We start from the raw sequence: 19,158 nt of genomic DNA, 5'->3' as shown, positions 1-19,158 counted from the left end.
CGTTTCCTTCTGAGTATTGCAAACATATGAACAAACTTACAATACCCTATTCGACAGTGTGGCCCTTTAGTTTTTATTTTTATTATATTACTAGCGTAACCCGGCCCGCTTCGCTGCGCCTTCCGAAGCGTATTTGGAGGAACATTTTGCGTTAACTTAGTCAACTATATCCTTCGTGCTGAAAACAAATTCGAAAAGATTTGAATTCTTTTAAACAAATCGGACTACTTGATTTTCCGTTATAGGTACAAATACGGCGGGAGTGGGTATACCCTTTCCTCCAAATTTGTTTAATAATGTTATGTATTCAAGTAGTTGAACAATCTTCTATATTTCTTGTGAATTTTAAGTGTGGTTTGTCAAGGAAAGGTATCCTTCTCCTCAACATATCTGAAAATTCAGCACTATATTATAACATACAAAGAATTACTGTTTCCCATCCAATAAATCGGAAAAAGCAAAAGTAGTACAAAATTTTACCACATTAACATTTGCTAAAATGTTGGAAAATGATGCACCCTCTACGTTGGCTGCCAATTTCATGTAAGTTTAAGTTCTTTACTAAAAAGAAGTCTGGCAGAAGCCTGTTTAAAAATCATCAAATTATGTACCGAGTTCCCATTTACGGACAACCCTCTACTTTAAATTTAAAAAAAAAAAAAAACGGACAAAAGGGAACCCTCTCCCCACCTTCGCTCCACTAAGACCTGATATCGGACTATCACGTACCCTATACTAATTTCGCAACGACTCAATGGTCCCTATAAATTCTATTGAAGTAAATCGACAAAGTTTATTTCAATTTTCCCTTCCCTAACCAGATATCGAAAAATCATATACTAATTTAAAAATCATGTATAAATTTAATCACCTCCTCCCACGTTCCCTGTAAATTTCAAGTAGATCGGCGATGTTTAAATTTTGCTCTATTGTTTTAATGGGACGTCACTTTCCCCTATACAATATCGACAAACACCGTAGTGAATAGCACCCCTAACCTTGAAACTTTCCTTCAAGTGTGGGGCAAGGAAGGTTGCCTCTTCGTTCATAGACTTCCCCCACTGCCTATGTAAATTTCAAGAAAACTTAAGAATTGTTGTTTTTTTTTTTCAGTTTTAGAGGAGGACCTCCTCCCCGACTAAATATCGAAAAGTGATGCAGCGTATCTTTTGTAAACGTCCCAGAAAATGTCAAGCAAATTATAAGCCTAAAAGGGCGGCCTCTCCTCCGTCCAAATATCACAAAATCAGGTATCAATTATTAATATCGTAACCTCTCCCCAGTCCTCTGTAAATTTCAAGTAACTCGGTAAAAATTTAATTGTTTCTCTGTATGTACTTAAGAGAAGCGGATGTCTCCCTATGCCCTTTTATTTTTATTAAAAAATTAAGAACCTGATATAAATTTCATAACCCATTTTTCCGTAAAATTTCAGTCGGTGGAGTTTAGTTTTGTTTGTACTTTAAAAAAACAAAAAAAATAGGGCAAAGGGGTGGTCCCCCTCCCTGACCAAATATCGAAAAATAATGTAGCGGATTTTTGTCTAGATGCCAACCCCAACATTCAATGAAAATTTCAAACAAATCGCATAATTTTGTTCCAAGTTTCAAAAAGTAGGGCAAGGGGGAGGTCCCCCTCCCCATCCACATATGAAACCATCGGGTACCCTATATTAATTCCATAACCTTACCACATGTTCTCTGTAAATCTCAGATAATTTAAAGAATTTTAGTTTTTTCACTGTACTTTAAAAAAAAGTCGAACAAAGGGGAGGCCCCCCTCCGCCACCAAATATCGAAATAAAAAGTAGCGGATCTTTGTCTAGATGCCAACCCCAATCTTCAATGAAAATTTCAAGCAAATCGGTCAACTTTGGTCCAATTTTCAAAAAGTCCGACGAAGGGGAGGTCCCCCTCCGCGACCAGGTGTCAAAAAATGAGGTACCCTATTTTCACCACATGAACGCCCCCTACGATCTCTGAAAGTTTCAAGTAAATCGGTTCAGCCGTTTCGGAGCCAACTCGGAACATACAAACAAACAAACAAATAAACAAACATAGATTGAATTTTATATATATAGATTTTCTTCTGTTAATCCAATCGGAATTTTCCAAAAACAGAAACTATTAAGCACTGATCATGAGTAATATCTGGCGTCTTGAAAAATACGACTTCGGTTAATTCATCATACCATCAACAAACATAGGTTAGTAAACTTAATCGCTTAAACTCATTCAGCTAATTCGCATTCAGTTCACAAAACAAAAAACCAGAATTATTTTTATGTAGAAAATCAAGAAAAACAATCAAGAATTCACAATAAATTATTGACTGTTTCTTTGATAAACAGTCAATATGTTAAAAGTTGTCTTAAAGTTTTCTTTAACTTTTTTTGTATAGGATGGTTAATTGTTATTCTCAAAATTTGTTTTTAAAGACACAGGTGAACTTTATGCGACCAATTGTTGTTTTTATTATCTCAAGTTTTTTGTTTTTCTTTGTTTACATATTTTTGTATAATATCAATGTAGGGGCATTACCAGTCTACGATTTTTATTAGTCAGCTATAGTGACAGAATTGATAGAAGATGTCAATAGCATCTGTTCATATATATTTATAATACTTTACCTGATACTTTCGAAATTCCGAGCAAAACTTCGTACAAAATTGGTATCAAATGTGTTAATTGGCAAACAATTAATTTGATCCATATCCCAAGAAACAATCCTCTTTGAGAGACAATTATGAAGCTACGTATGAAAGCTATTGTGTTTTAGGAACAAATTTAAATTATCTGAGTTTTGCTGTTTCAACAAAGATAAATAAAATGGTGTAAATATTTAAAAGAAAAATTAAAATGGCAGATAAAGTATTTAGTAGAAGGAGTATTCGGATAAAATATAAGACAGTATGTTTCCAAAGGAGTGTAAGCAGTAGGAGACCCGTCGAATAGTATACCAATAGTCTTAGAATGACATTATGAATCGATGTTCATCGGTCAGTGTGTGTATCCGTATATTTTTGTAAAATACAAAGAAAAACAGATGTAAACACCGCGTTTTGTGAGTACAGGGTGGCTCCTATGTAATACAACATAGACAAGGCTATATTTTGAAATTTTGTTTAAACCATCCACCATAGAATGGGGAATATATTAACTTTGTCATTCCGTTTGTAACACATCGATATATTGGTGTCAGACCCAATATATCTGGGTCGTGGTGAAATTCGGAGTCGATCTAGCGGTGAACAGTGGTTCCAAATCGCTTTTTTGGAAATAATTCTGCAGGTTTGTGGGTCCCTGAAAGTTGGCCGCCTCGGGGGTATGGAATTTTGTTTTAGCTGTCAAATCCGCAATTATGGATAGATTTCGACGATTTTGTCTTCGCTGGATAGATCCTATAAAGATCTGCGTGTGGGAATATCTTTTACAGTTCGCGACAAACTAGGGTCAGTATTTTGAAGCTAGAAGGTCCGATTTTAGGCGGATCCATGTATTAACTGCATTCCCTACAAAATTCTACGTATTTCAAAAGAAACAAGTATGGAAAGTCTAAAGTCGGGCGGGGCCGACTAAATTATACCCTGAACCAATTTGCATATCCACATTTTCGATACCATATAAAATCCGTCAAATGTGTTAGGTGCTATAGATAAAGGTTTATGTTCCCATATACATATATTTAAATCTGACCCCATCTGGATAAAATTTATTCGACTTCTACAAAATCTATAGACTTAAAATTTAAGTCGGCTAATGCCCTGGTGGAAAACAATGTTAGTAAAACATATGGAAACATTTACATCTTAACCAATTTTGAGGCAACTTCGTAAAAGTGATAGGATAATTGGAGTCAGTTTTATATGTTTTTGACTTAGCAGTGGCGATTTTTTAAGGAAACTGTGGGAATTTTGGCCATTTCGGAAAACATGACCAAATCGGAAAAGATATCGATGGAAGCTATATCTAAATCTGAACAGATTTCAGGCAAATTTGATATGCATAGTCACAATGTTAATTCTACTTCCTGTGCTTGTGCACGTAAATAAATGTTTCACGTAAATATGTTTACCAATTTGACATCTGTTGTCACATAAGTGTAAATCGAACAATAGATATATATGGGAGCTAAATCCAAATCTGAACCGATTTAAAGAAAAATTGACATGCATATCCAGAACGTTAATAGTACTCCCTGTACAAAATTTAAAGCATATCAGGGTAAAACTCTGACTTCTATGGCCATATAAGTGTATATCATATGAAAGAAAACAGGTTGGCTGATTAGTCCCCGGTCTGACACATAGATGGCGTCGCTAGTATTAAATGCATATTATGCATACCGGAGGAAACTCGTCGTTACACAACAAATTTAAAGACAATTTAATTAAATTTAAAGAATTTTTCTGAATTATTAAAGTCAACTTGACCTTTACCCAAACATTTTTTTCTTTCATGTTATGATGCCCATTTTTAAGTGAAATCACTTAATTATAAGGACAACACGACTTCATTGAAAAGCCTATCGACTTTTGGACAATGAAAAAAACTTTATATCAGAGAAATGCTTCTTCTAAGCAAACTTTGCATTCGTATTTTAAAGACATGAAATCTTTGACCTCACGACAATATTTTTCTTAGTGCATGAATATGAACCAATGTGGACCAATTTTTGTGTGATTGGGGATCGGCTATATATAACTATAGACCGATATGGACCAATTTTGGCAAGTATATTAGCGGCCTTATACTAACACCACGTTGCAAATTTCAACCGAATCGGATGAATTTTGCCCGCCAGAGGCTCCGGAGCTCAAATCTGGGGAACGGTTTATATGGGGGCTATATATAATTATAAACCGATATGGACCAATTCTTGCGTGTTTGTTAGAGACCACATTCTAACACCATGTTCCAAATTTCAACCGGATCGGATGAATTTTGCTCCTCCAAGAGGCTCCGGAGGACAAATCTGGGAATCGATTTATATGGGGGCTATATATAATTATGGACCGATATGGACCAATTTTTGCATGGTTGTTAGAGCCCATACACTAACACCATGTATCCGATCCGGCTAAAATTTGGTTCTCTTAGAGGTTCCGCAAGCCAAATCGGGGGATCGGTTTATATGGGGGCTATATGTAATTATGGACCGATGTGGACCAATTTTTGCATGGTTGTTAGAGCCCATATACTAACACCATGTACCAAATTTCAGCCGGATCGGATGAAATTTATTTCTCTTAGAGACTCCGCAAGCCTAATCGGGGGATCGGTTTATATGGGGGCTATATATAATTATGGACCGATATGGACCAATTTTTGCATGGTTGTTAGAGCCCATATATTTACACCATGTACCAAATTTCAGCCGGATCGGATGAAATTTGCTTCTCTTAGAGCAATCGCAAGCCAAATTTGGGGGTCCGTTTATATGGGGGCTATACGTAAAAGTGGACCGATATGGCCCATTTGCAATACCGTCCGACCTACATCAATAACAACTACTTGTGCCAAGTTTCAAGTCGATAGATTGTTTCGTTCGGAAGTTAGCGTGATTTCAACAGACGGACGGACAGACGGACATGCTCAGATCGATTCAGAATTTCACCACGACCCATAATATATATACTTTATGGGGTCTTAGAGCAATATTTCGATGTGTTACAAACGGAATGACAAAGTTAATATACCCCCATCCTATGGTGGAGGGTATAAAAATTTAATTAAAAGAACTGCGTGTGTAATTAAAATAAAGAACATCTTCGGGAGGACGTTTTTGGAAGTGCTTTTAAATGTGTGCCTTTAGAACAACTTCCAAATTTTGTTGTTGTCCCCAACCTTGGGAACCTACTTAAATTTTTATTTTGGGGTGTTATTTCATGGGTATTTACTGTATGGAGCCCCTAGCGTAATCCAATTAATTCGATTGTGTTTAGTAGAACTTTCTACGCAATATATTGTGCAGAGTACACTGAAAAAAAAACATGCCCGGTTCCAAAGATTTTGTATTTACTTTAAAAATTTTGGTATTGATTGATGCAAAAAGACAACATATTTAAAGACAATTTCATTAAATTTAAGGAATTTTTGTGGATTATTAAAGTCAAGTTGACCTTAGGCCAAACATTTTTTCTTTCATGTTATGATAACCATTTTTAAGTGAAATCACTAAATTATAAAAACAATACACAAGGTCGTGGGTTCGATTCCTGCTTCGACCGAACACCAAAAAGTTTTTAGCGGTGGATTATCCCACCTCATTTATTATTTATTATAGTCTAAGTGAGCCTGATACATCGGGCTGCCACCTAACCTAACCTAAGGATAATACGACTTCATTGAAAAGTTTAATGATTTTTGGACAAGGAAAAAATTTTTATATTAGAGAATGCGTCTTCTAACAGGTTGGCTGATAAGTCCCCGGTCTGACACATAGATAGCGTCGCTAGTATTAAATGCATATTATTTTTATATAGTACCAACCTTCAAATGATTCGTGTCAAAATTTGACGTCTGTAAGTCACTTAATTTGTTGTTGTGAAAAAAAATGAAAAAAAAGGAATTTCGTGTTTTGATAAAATACTGTTTTCTGACGGGAAAAAATACGGAGGAAGCAAAAACTTGGCTTGATAATGAGTTTCCGAACTCTGCCCCAGGGAAATCAACAATAATTGATTGGTATGCAAAATTCAAGCGTGGTGAAATGAGCACGGAGGACGGTGAACGCAGTGGACGCCCGAAAGAGGTTACCGACGAAAACATCAAAAAATCCACAAAGTGATTTTGAATGACCGTAAAATGAAGTTGATCGAGATAGCAGAGGCCTTAAAGATATCAAAGGAACGTGTTGGTCATATCATTCATCAATATTTGGATATGCGGAAGCTCTGTGCAAAATGGGTGCCGCGCGAGCTCACATTTGACCAAAAACAACAACGTGTTGATGATTCTGAGCGGTGTTTGCAGCTGTTAACTCGTAATACACCCGAGTTTTTCCGTCGATATGTGACAAGGGATGAAACATGGCTCAGTGGACAGCGACCGGTGAACCGTCTCCGAAGCGTGGAAAGACTCAAAAGTCCGCTGGCAAAGTAATGGCCTCTGTTTTTTTGGGATGCGCATGGAATAATTTTTATCGGTTATCTTGAGAAGGGAAAAACCATCAACAGTGAATATTATATGGCGTTATTGGAGCGTTTGAAGGTCGAAATCGCGGCAAAACGGCCCCATATGAAGAAGAAAAAAGTGTTGTTCCACCAAGGCAATGCACCACAAGTCATTGAGAACGATGGCAAAAATTCATGAATTGGGCTTCGAATTGCTTCCCCACCACCGTATCTTCCACATCTAGCCCTTAGCGACTTTTTCTTTTTCTCAGACCTCAAAAGGATGCTCGCAGGAAAAAATTTTGCTTCAATGAAGAGGTGATCGCCGAAACTGAGGCCTATTTTGAGGCAAAACTGAAGGAGTACTACCAAAATGGTATCAAACAATTGGAAGGTCGTTATAATCGTTGTATCGCTCTTGAAGGGAACTATGTTGAATAATAAAAACGAATTTTGACAAAAAAATGTGTTTTTCTTTGTTAGACCGGGGACTTATCAGCCACCTGTTATACAGTGCTGTTCAAAACATTTGCAACCACACCGCCTGGTGAAACTAAACCGAAATTGTATTCAGTTCTTGACCGGTATATATACACTGAAAAAACAGTGTACCCACCAGGAAGAAAACATTTAGTTATTTTTAGAAATTTTTTAATATTTTTAGAAAATTTGAACTAAACTGTATTACAAACGCTGACATCACGCCGATATCACAAAAATAAGTAAATATTTTTCGACAAATTCAAGAAAATTAATTAGACATAATTAATTTCTTTCACTTGTTAAAGAAAATTTTGTAGTTTCGAAGAAAACATTGGAGTTAAAAATTGCAATAATGTCTTTAGTGACATGATGGGTACATTTGTAATAAAATTTACAAATTTAAAGAAATAATGAACTACTTTGTGAGAAATACGATTTTAGTAAAACTTTTTATGGGGTTCGCTTTATATGGGGGCTATATACAATTGTGAACACGAGTCTACCAAAAATGGCAGATTTTTTACTGTTTGGTAGATTGATAGAATTCTTGATGTTTTGGGAGATTTTGCAAAATATTCCTCTCCAACTACGAGGTGCTTCATAAATTTTCTATAGAAGTAACATTTTGACAAAATTTTGTACAGAAATAAAATTCTGACAACATTTTCTATAGAAAAAAAATTTTTGACAAAATTTAGTATAGCAATAAATTTTTGACAAAATTTTCTATAGAAATTATATTTTGACAAAATTTCCTAAAGAAATAAAATGTTGACAAAATTTTGATGTGTTACAAACGGAATTACAATGTTAATATACCCCCATCCTATGGTGGAGGGTATAAAAAAGCTATTTGGAACCACTGTGCGATGTCCGTCCATCCGTTTGTCCGTCGTAATCACGGTCCATATGGGTCCATAACTATATATAGCCCCCATATAAACCGATCCCAAGATTTTATTTCCGGAGATTCCTGGAGGTACAAATTTCATACGATCAGGTTAAAATTTGGAACGTGATGATAATATATTCCCTCTAACAACCGTGAAAAGTGGGTCCATATCCGCCTATATTTATACACAGAAAAATATCACCCAAATATTTCTAATTAAAAAGTTGATTGAAGTTGACAATTTGTTCAATTGATACAATTAACTTTTTAATCAAGATAGAAATATTAAGTTAATGAGTGAAATCAAAGAATTTTTAATTAAAAACTTTATTGATACAATTAACTTTTTAATCAAACTCGGAAGACTAAGTCAGTTAAAAAAAGTGATGGAAATGTCCATTTAATGGTTTATATGGTTCCATAATTATATATATCCCCAATATAAGCTGATCCCCAAATTTGGTTGATAGAGCCTCTTGGATGTGCAAATTTCAACCGATCCTGTTGAAAGTGATGTTAGTATATGCAGAGGAGGAATATGATCACCTCTAACATGTTTCAAGAGCAAAATGTTATTTTTGGACGGTGAACATGGAACATTTTTGTCGCAATCATGTTCTTTTCTTGGAAAACATATAAGGATTGCCGAAAACAGGTACATAATTTTCGAGAACATAACATGGTTGCGACAAACATGTTACATGTTCTCCGGTCAAAAATAACATTTTGCTCTTAAAACATATTTGAGGTGATCATATTCCTTCTCTGGGTGTACCGATTATCGGACTATAATTATATATCACCAAGAAATAAAGAAAGTTATATAGGTTTTTACTCAGGCTTTTTATCTAACATAGACTCCATATGGCCTAACATATAATTTAGAAGACAATGTTAAGAAGGTTTAATACCCTAGCAAAAAAAAAGCGTCGCCAAAAAAGTAGTGAAAATGTTCTTTTTAGATTCGGAAGTGGTGCAAAATTGGCGCAGAAGCGATGATTTGAACATGGGCTTGTCATAGGACGGATGTCCACCATTTCAACAGCCGTTGCACTGAATTGGCATCACTTCTTAAGGTGTGATGCGAATCCAGTGATTTGAATGTGAATACAGAAATTTTGTGATATTTTGACGAATAAATAATTTTTAAAATTTTTTATGATTTTTAATGCATTATAACGCTTGTCTGGAACGTTTGACATCAAATATTTTCAAAAATTCGCAATTTTTCTAGAAAGAATTTAGCATTTTTTTTCGGCTAAATTTAAATAATTTGGACTATTTTATTAATTTTTAATCAAACAATTTAATTTTAAATTTCCCATTGAAAATATGAAAAAAGCGAGTTATTAAACAAGTAAATACGGCCGTACACACAAAAAATTTTTTTCTGGTTCAATCACGAAATTAATTGATCCAATTGATTTTTTAATTGAAATGTCTTCAATCGCAGAAATGATAGTATCAATTAAAAAATTAATTGAAGGTCAATTAAAAAATTAATTGATCCAATTAAAAAATTAATTGATACTATTAATTTTTGTGATTGTTTTTTGTTTCAATTAAAAAATTTGTTGAATCAATTAAATTTTTAATTGAATATTTTTTAAAACTCAATTAAAATTTTAATTGGAAAAATTTCCGTGAAATTTTTTTCTGTGTACGTTCGGCCAGGCCGAAGCTTATGTACCCTCCACCATGGATTGCGTAGAAACTTCTACGAAAGACTGTCATCCACAATCGAATTACTTGGGTTGTGGTATCTTGAAACTTCTTAACATCGTTTTCTAAATTGTGAGTTAGTCCATACGTGGTATTACTAGACAAAAAAGTATGTATAGGTAAGTCTACAAATAATTACGAATCGATATAGACTTTTGCGCGGTACGTAGAGACCCACAATTGAAATATGGGGGTCGCTTATATTGGGGCTATATACAATTTTGAACTTGATATGCACCAATTTTTGTGTGATTGGGGATCGATTTATCTGAGGGATATATATAACTATAGACCGATATGGACCTAGTTAGGCATGGCTATTAGCGGTCATATACTAGCACAATGTACCAAATTTCAACTTACTCGGATGAAATTTGCTCCTCTAAGAGGCTCCAAAACCAAATCTCAGGATCGGTTCATATGGGGCTATATATGATTATGGACTGATATCGACCACTTTTGGCATGGTTGTTGGATACCATATACTAACATGACGTACCAAATTTCAGCCGAATGGGAAGAATTTTGCTCTTCCAAGGGGCTCCGGAGGTCAAATGTACCAAATTTCAACTTACTCGGATGAAATTTGCTCCTCTAAGAGGCTCCAAAACCAAATCTCAGGATCGGTTCATATGGGGCTATATATGATTATGGACTGATATCGACCACTTTTGGCATGGTTGTTGGATACCATATACTAACACGACGTACCAAATTTCAGCCGAATGGGAAGAATTTTGCTCTTCCAAGGGGCTCCGGAGGTCAAATGTGGGGATAGGTTTATATGGGGGCTATATGGACCGATTTCGACCAATTTTTGCATGGTTTTTTGAGGCCATATATTAACACCACATATCAAATTTCAACTGAATCAGATGAATTTTGGTCTTCCAAGAGGCTCCGGAGGTCAAATCTGATGATCGGTTTATACGGGGGCTATATATAATTATGGACCGATTTCGACCAATTTTTGCATAGTTGTTAGAGACCATATACTAACACCATGTACCACATTTCAACCGGATCGGATGAAATTTGCTTCTCTTAGAGGCCTCGCAAGCCAAATCGGGGGATCGGTTTATATGGGGGCTATATATAATTATGGACCGATGTGGGCCAATTTTTGCATGGTTGTTAGAGATCATATACGAACACCATCTACCAAATTTCAACCGGATCGGATGAAATTTGCTTCTCTTAGAGGCCTCGCAAGCCAAATCGGGGGATCGGTTTATATGGGGCTATATATAATTATGTACCGATGTGGACCAATTTTTGCATGGTTGTTAGAGACCATATACTAACACCATGTACCAAATTTCAGCCGGATCGGATGAAATTTGCTTAGAGGCCTCGCAAGCCAAATTTGGGGGTCCGTTTATATGGGGGCTATACGTAAAAGTGGACCGATATGGCCCATTTGCAATACCATCCGACCTACATCAATAACAACTACTTGTGCCAAGTTTCAAGTCGATAGCTTGTTTCGTTCGGAAGTTAGCGTGATTTCAACAGACGGACGGACTGACGGACATGCTCAGATCGACTCAGAATTTCACCACGACCCAGAATATATATACTTTATGGGGTCTTAGAGCAATATTTCGATGTGTTACAAACGGAATGACAAAGTTAATATACCCCCCATCCTATGGTGGAGGGTATAAAAATGACTCAAATTAACTTCCTGTGCTGTTAAAATAAAGAACATCTTTGGGAGGACATTTTTGGAAGTGATTTGAAAGTTGTGTCTTAAGAAGAACTTCCAATTTTTTTTGCTGGGACACTTTGCCATCGGAAACTGCCACCACAACCCAAGTAATTCGATTGTGGATGACAGTCTTTGGAAGGATGGAGAATACAAAAGATTCAGCGTGGTCGAAATTTCGGTCGTATTTATTTGTTTACTCTTGAATACTAAATTTAAAAAAAAAATGAAAAATATAGCTCTTTACTTTAATGCTTTACATAGCAGCCATCTTGTATATTCTAAACTCAGTAACAGTAAAATAAGGGATTGTTATCAATGTTATAGCAATGACATATCTTCAAATCATATTTTCTTCCATAAAATAAATTGGTGACAATTATTACTTATGGCCTAACATTTTTACAATAACTGCATTAGAACAACGTAATCCAATCATGGTTCTCCTAATACCATTCTAGCATTTCCCATAAGCTGAGACAACATAAAAAGCCACAGAAAATGAATAAAAATAAATCCAAAGGACCAGTTTAAATGGATGTAGAACCCCCCTTTGGTTTTTCGAATTACTTAGCATTACCCTTCCCCATTCTTTGCAAAAAAAGAGCCTGTGCTAAACTATTATGGTTATTTAATGTGAATCGAAGGATTCTTCGGCAATACAAGCAAATGAGAATGTCATGAATGGAAGAAACAGAATTGCAAACAAATTGAAAACATAAAAATCCTTAAGGGGCTATGACAAACAACAAACTCGCCAAGCTCAATAAACCCACCAGAGGCTTTATAGAGAGTAAAGGTTGACCGCCAACAGAGACAGCAGCACTTCATTGCTGGTGATTTAATTTGTTCCTTGAGGATTTCCCAAAGAAAGACGAGACAGTTTCTTTCACCACACACAACACAAGACATGGCCGGGAGAACAACTCGAACACACACAACCAAACATACTCTGATGTGACCTTATATGTTTTGATATCCACTACTGTGATGAGTCCTTATTGGGTGTTGTGTTTATGTGGGTGTGTGTGCGTGTGGTGCTTGCATCAGAGCCCATTGGGATGAAAGCAGAGTTTCTCTTCATCTCAGACTTATACACAAACTCATTTTGTATTATTATGACATGTGTCATGCGGCATGTGGCATGTTAACATGCTGGACATATAACAACACAATCACATTGAGACAAACAAACAACAACAACAAATAATAACTACTACTACATCAAACATCATCTACCAACCACTTATTTCGTTCTAAACAAACTAATGTTTGTCCATCCATTGAGTTCCTTAGTCTATTCATCTATGTGTTCATCATGCAACTGAATCTTTTGGAACCCGAGTGTATTCTTTATAGTTTAGTGCATTGGTTTTGCAGTGAACAGTGTTTCAATATATTAACAAATATATATTCGACCGAAAGTTCAACCAGACGAATCTTATATACTTTTCACCATGGATTACGTACAAAGGTCGAATTACTGTTCATGTTGTAAATGTTGTACGGATGAATAAGACTATTTGAATGTAAAAATTATATGTTTGGAACTCAAATTTTTAGCACATTATTTTTAAGTGCAAGCATATAATGTTCAAAAAATAAAAATATGTTTGCGACATATATATTAATATGTTAGAACATATTATTTTTGGGACATATTTTTTTTTCAAAATTTAATATGTGTGGATGAAAACATATATTAAGTTAGAAATTGCCTATAAACATATATGTGTTTAGAAAGAGAGACTGCAAGTAATATACGGCCGTTAGTTCGGCCAGGCCGAATCTTATGTACCCTCCACCATGGATGGCGTAGAAAGTTCTACTAAAGACTCTCATCCACAACCCATGAATGTAGTAATACACAAAAAAATATCAATTAATTTTATTGTCAATACAATTAAAATTATGTTTAAATTTGAGCTAATAACGTAATTTTTAAATACAATTACGATTTTAGTAATATTTTGTCACAATAAATAGTAACCAATTTTGTTATAACAAAAAATTTTTGTTGAACTTAAAAATGTTCTTAACAACAATTTATTGTCAGTTCAATAATTATAATATTATAACATATACCCCAAACACATTTTGCTTCAAGCATATATGTTTTCAGAATTGGTCCAAAAAAATATTGTTTGTATTGTTCAAACATATTATGTTTCACCTATACTGGTATATGCCCTATACTGGTAGTAAAAAATTTAAATGCAATTTTCTTTGTGAGGATATATTTTAAGGCGCCCATTGGTTACTTCCATTACTTTACTTGCAGCATACTCTCTAGCTCTCTCTTTCTAAACACATATATGTTTATAGGCTATTTCCAAATTAATATATGTTTGCATATAAGCATATTATATTTACAAACATTTTATGTCCCAAACATAATATGTTCTAACATATTAACATATATGTCCAAAACATGTTATGCTAGTTTATGAACATTATACCCTTGCACATTTTGAGTTAGGTTAGGTTAGGTTAGGTTAGGTGACAGCCTGATGTATCAGGCTCACTTAGACTATTCAGTCCATTGTGATACCACATTTTGAGTTCCAAACATAATTTTTTTATGAAAAACAGGCTTTTTCGTCCGTGTACTAACCGATGGCAAGGTATCTTAAAATTTCTTAACATCGACTTCTAAATTGTTACTTGGTCCAGTAAGGGACAAAATTGTTCATGAAATACAATTTTTTAAGAAAATGTAACAAAACTTTTTATTTTATTCACTTTAATGTCAACTTTTTTATTTATTTTAAATACATTTCTATAACTGAATATAAAAATACAAAAACTTAAAACAATTCTTTGAAGTTTTAGCAGATATTAATACAAGGGCAATTATGACCCCTAACGGAAAAGTCGTATTTGATTTTTATCAGTATTTTGTGTGACCTCCACGTACTTTCTTAAATGCTTTTGGTCTTTTTGGCATACTTTTTACGAGTTTATTTAGCACTTCTGAATCAATATTTATCCAGGATTCAATAGAACGGTCCCAAAGTTCATCAAGAGTCTTAGGGGGATGAATTTAGCAAAAATCTAGACCAAAGATGTTCGATTGGGCTTAAATCGGGCGATTGGGGAGGCCAATCTAAAAGCTTGATACCATTTCCTTCGAACCACTTTTTAGTCTTTTTCGCAGTATACTTTGGATCGTTATCCTGCATTAAGGTGTCGTTTTGTCCTGGTTTCAAGCCACATATATCCAGACTTGGAAGATATGAGTCTTCAAGAATGGTGATATAGTCCGGAGAACACATGTTACCTCTTATTGGGCGAAGTACTCCAAGTTGGTTTCCACGAAAGCAGCCCCAATCCATTAATGAGCCACCTCCAAATTTTAGTGTTTGGCAAATGTTTCGTTCTTTAACTATTATCCACCCATGCCCACTGCCGTCCATCAGAGCCAATTCAATTGATTTTTGTCTCATCTGACCAAGTTACCCGCATCCAATCGTCTATTGTGAAGTTTTCGTAATTTATTGCAAAATCCAGGCGTTTTTCCTGTTCTTGTCAGTCAAAAGCGGCTGTTTTGGCTTTGCTCTGGCTACTAATCTACTGGCTTTCAAGCTTCTACGAACAGTTTTGGTACTCACGTTTAAGTTAGGTTCCTCATTTAATAATTGCTTGACCTCAACAGCTGTATTTACTGCACCGGTAACGATCAATCGCTTAGCTTCGCGTCTATCACCTGGCGAAAGTTTTTTTGGGCGACCTGCTGGATTACAAATAATTTCCAAATTATTCTGATTATTCTCCAAGTGAGAGAGAATAGGGAAAAAAGATAAAGATGGCAAAGTATATGCATAGCGAAAGACTTGTATAGATATGTAACAATTCAAGTTTAATTACTTTGCTTTGGAGTGTAATGAACGTTGCCGCAGACTTTTTTGAAAAAGCTAAACTCACAAAAAAAAAACCCAAACTACACTGCTTCGATTTACTTAAAAATTACCGGGACACAGGGCACCTGATTTGTCGATATCTGGTAGGAGTTCAGACCTTGACCGAAATGTTTTTAAAGGTAAAGTGAAAACCAATTTTTATAGAATGTGAGGGAGGTTATGAAATTAATGCAACTTAATATCTAAGAGGGATCATCCAATTGCTCCAATTTTTGAAAATTTACCTAACGTTTGCCGATTTTCGCCCTACTTTCGGGCAAGGTTGAAAGTGGTATCTAGACAATGAACCAGTACATGATTTTTAGATATTTGGTCAGGGAGGGGACCTCTTCTTTCCCGTCTTAGTGAAAAAAAACAAAACTTCTCTGATTTACTTAAAAGATACAGGAACATAGGGTACCTGATTTGTCGATATCTGGTCGGAGAATGACACCGCCCCAGCCAACAACCCTCAACTTTGTCTGAGTTTTTCAAAATTGAACTTAAGTTCTTAGTTTTTTATACCCTCCATCATAGGATGGGGGTATATTAACTTTGTCATTCCGTTTGTAACACATCGAAATATTGCTCTCAGACCCCATAAAGTATATATATTCTGGGTCGTGGTGAAATTCTGAGTCGATCTAAGCATGTCCGTCCGTCCGTCCGTCCGTCTGTTGAAATCACGCTAACTTCCGAACGAAACAAGCTATCGACTTGAAACTTGGCACAAGTAGTTGTTATCGATGTAGGTCGGATGGTATTGAAAATGGGCCATATCGGTCCACTTTTACGTATAGCCCCCATATAAAGGGACCCTCAGATTTGGCTTGTGGAGCCTCTAACAGAAGCATATTTCATCCGATCCGGCTGAAATTTGGTATATGGTGTTGGTATATGGTCTCCAACAACCATGCAAAAATTGGTTCACATCGGTCCATAATTATATATAGCCCCCATATAAACCGATCCCCAGATTTGGCTTGCCGAGCCTCAAAGAGAAGAAAATTTCATCCGATCCGGCTGAAATTTGGTACATGATGTTGGTATATGGTCTCTAACAATCATGCAAAAATTGGTCCATATCGGTCCATAATTATATATAGCCCCCATATAAACCGATCCCCAGATTTGGCTTGTGGAGCCTCTAAGAGAAGCATATTTCATCCGATCCGGCTGAAATTTGGTACATGGTGTTGGTATATGGCCTCTAACAATCATGTAAAAATTGGTCCACATCGGTCCGTAATTATATATAGCCCCCATATAAACCGATCCCCAGATTTGGCTTGCGGAGCCTCAAAGAGAAGCAAATTTCATCCGATCCGGCTGAAATTTGGTACATGATGTTGGTATATGGTCTCTAACAACCATGCAAAAATTGGTCCACATCGGTCCATAATTATATATAGACCCCATATAAACCGATCTCCAGATTTGGCTTGCGAAGCCTCAAAGAGAAGCAAATTGCATCCGATCCGGCTGAAATTTGGTACATGGTATTGGTATATGATCTCTAACAACCGTGCAAAAATTGGTCCACATCGGTCCATAATTATATATAGCGCCCATATAAACCGATATCCAGATTTGACTTGCGAAGTCTCCAAGAGAAGCAAATTTCATCCAAGCCGGTTGTAATTTGGAACATGGTGTTAGTATATGATCTTTAACAACCGTGCCAGAATTGGTCCATATCGGTCCATAATTATATATAGCCCCCATATAAAACGTTCTCCAGATTTGACCTCCGGAGTCTCTTGGTGGAGCAAAATTCATCCGATCCGGTTCAAATTAAGAACGTGGTGTTAGTATATGGTCGCTAACAACCATACCAAAATTGGTCCAATCACACAAAAATTGGTCCATATCGGTTCATAATCATGGTTGCCACTAGAGCCAAAAATAATCTACCAAAATTTTATTTCTATAGAAAATTTTGTCAAAATTTTATTTCTAGAGAAAATTTTGTCAAAATTTTATTCGGTTCATAATAAAATTTTCATCATTGTCAGAATTTTATTTCTATAGAAAATTTTGTCAAAATTTTATTTCTATAGAAAATTTTGTTCAAATTTTATTCGGTTCATAATCATGGTTGCCACTCGAGCCAAAAATAATCTACCACAATTTTATTTCTATAGAAAATTTTGTCAAAAGTTTATTTCTATAGAAAATTTTGTTAAAATTTTATTTCTGTAGAAATTTTTGTCAAAATTTTCTTTCTATAGAAAATTTTGTCAAAATTTTTATTTCTATAGAAAATTTTGTGAAAATCTTATTTCTATAGAAGATTTTGTTAAAATTTTATTTCTGTAGAAAATTTTGTAAAAATTTTATGTCTACTTTGTCAAACTGAATTATATACGTATTGGATCGATCTTTTTTGATTTAATATATACCACGTATGGACTTACATACAATTTAGAAGATGGTGTTAGGAGGTTTTAAGATACCTTGCCATCGGCAAGCGTTACCGCAACTTAAGTAATTCGATTCTGTATGACAGTGTTTAGAAGAAGTTTCTACGCAATCCATGATGGAGGGTACATAAGCTTCGGCCTGGCCGAACTTACGGCCGTATATACTTGTTATATTTGGAGGGACCCAAATGGGAACTCGGTACTCAATATATAGTCGGAGATAACATCTCCTCCGTACCCGACTTTTTACTTATGTTTTTTTATACCCTCCACCATAGGATGGAGGGTTCCGTTTGTAACACATCGAAATATTGCTCTAAGACCCCATAAAGTACATATATTCTCGGTCGTGGTGAAGTTCTGAGTCGATCTAAGCATGTCCGTCCATCTGTTGAAATCACGCTAACTTCCGAACGAAACAAGCTATCGACTTGAAACTTGGCACAAGTAGTTTTTATTGATGCATGTCGGATGGTATTGCAAATGGGCCATATCGGTCCACTTTTACGTATAGCCCCCATATAAACGGACCCTCAGATTTGGCTTGCGGAGCCTCTAAGAGCAGCATATTTCATCCGATCTGGCTGAAATTTGGTACATGGCGTTGGTATATGGTCTCTAACAACCACGCAAAAATTGGTCCACATCGGTCAATAATTATATATAGCCCCCATATAAACCGATCCCCAGATTTGGTTTGCGAAGCCTCTAAGAGAAGCATATTTCATCCGATCTGGCTGAAATTTTGTACATGGTGTTGGTATATGGTATCTAACAACCGCGCCAGAATTGGTACACATCGGCCCATTATTATATATAGCCCCCATATAAACCGATCCCCAGATTTGGCTTGCGGAGCCTCAAAGAGAAGCAAATTTCATCCGATCCGGCTGAAATTTGGTACATGGTGTTGGTAT

The sequence above is a fragment of the Haematobia irritans genome, chromosome 2 (assembly GCF_050003625.1).
Source record: "Haematobia irritans isolate KBUSLIRL chromosome 2, ASM5000362v1, whole genome shotgun sequence".
Lineage (NCBI taxonomy): Eukaryota > Metazoa > Arthropoda > Insecta > Diptera > Muscidae > Haematobia > Haematobia irritans.
Note: the sequence above shows the minus strand (reverse complement) of the source record.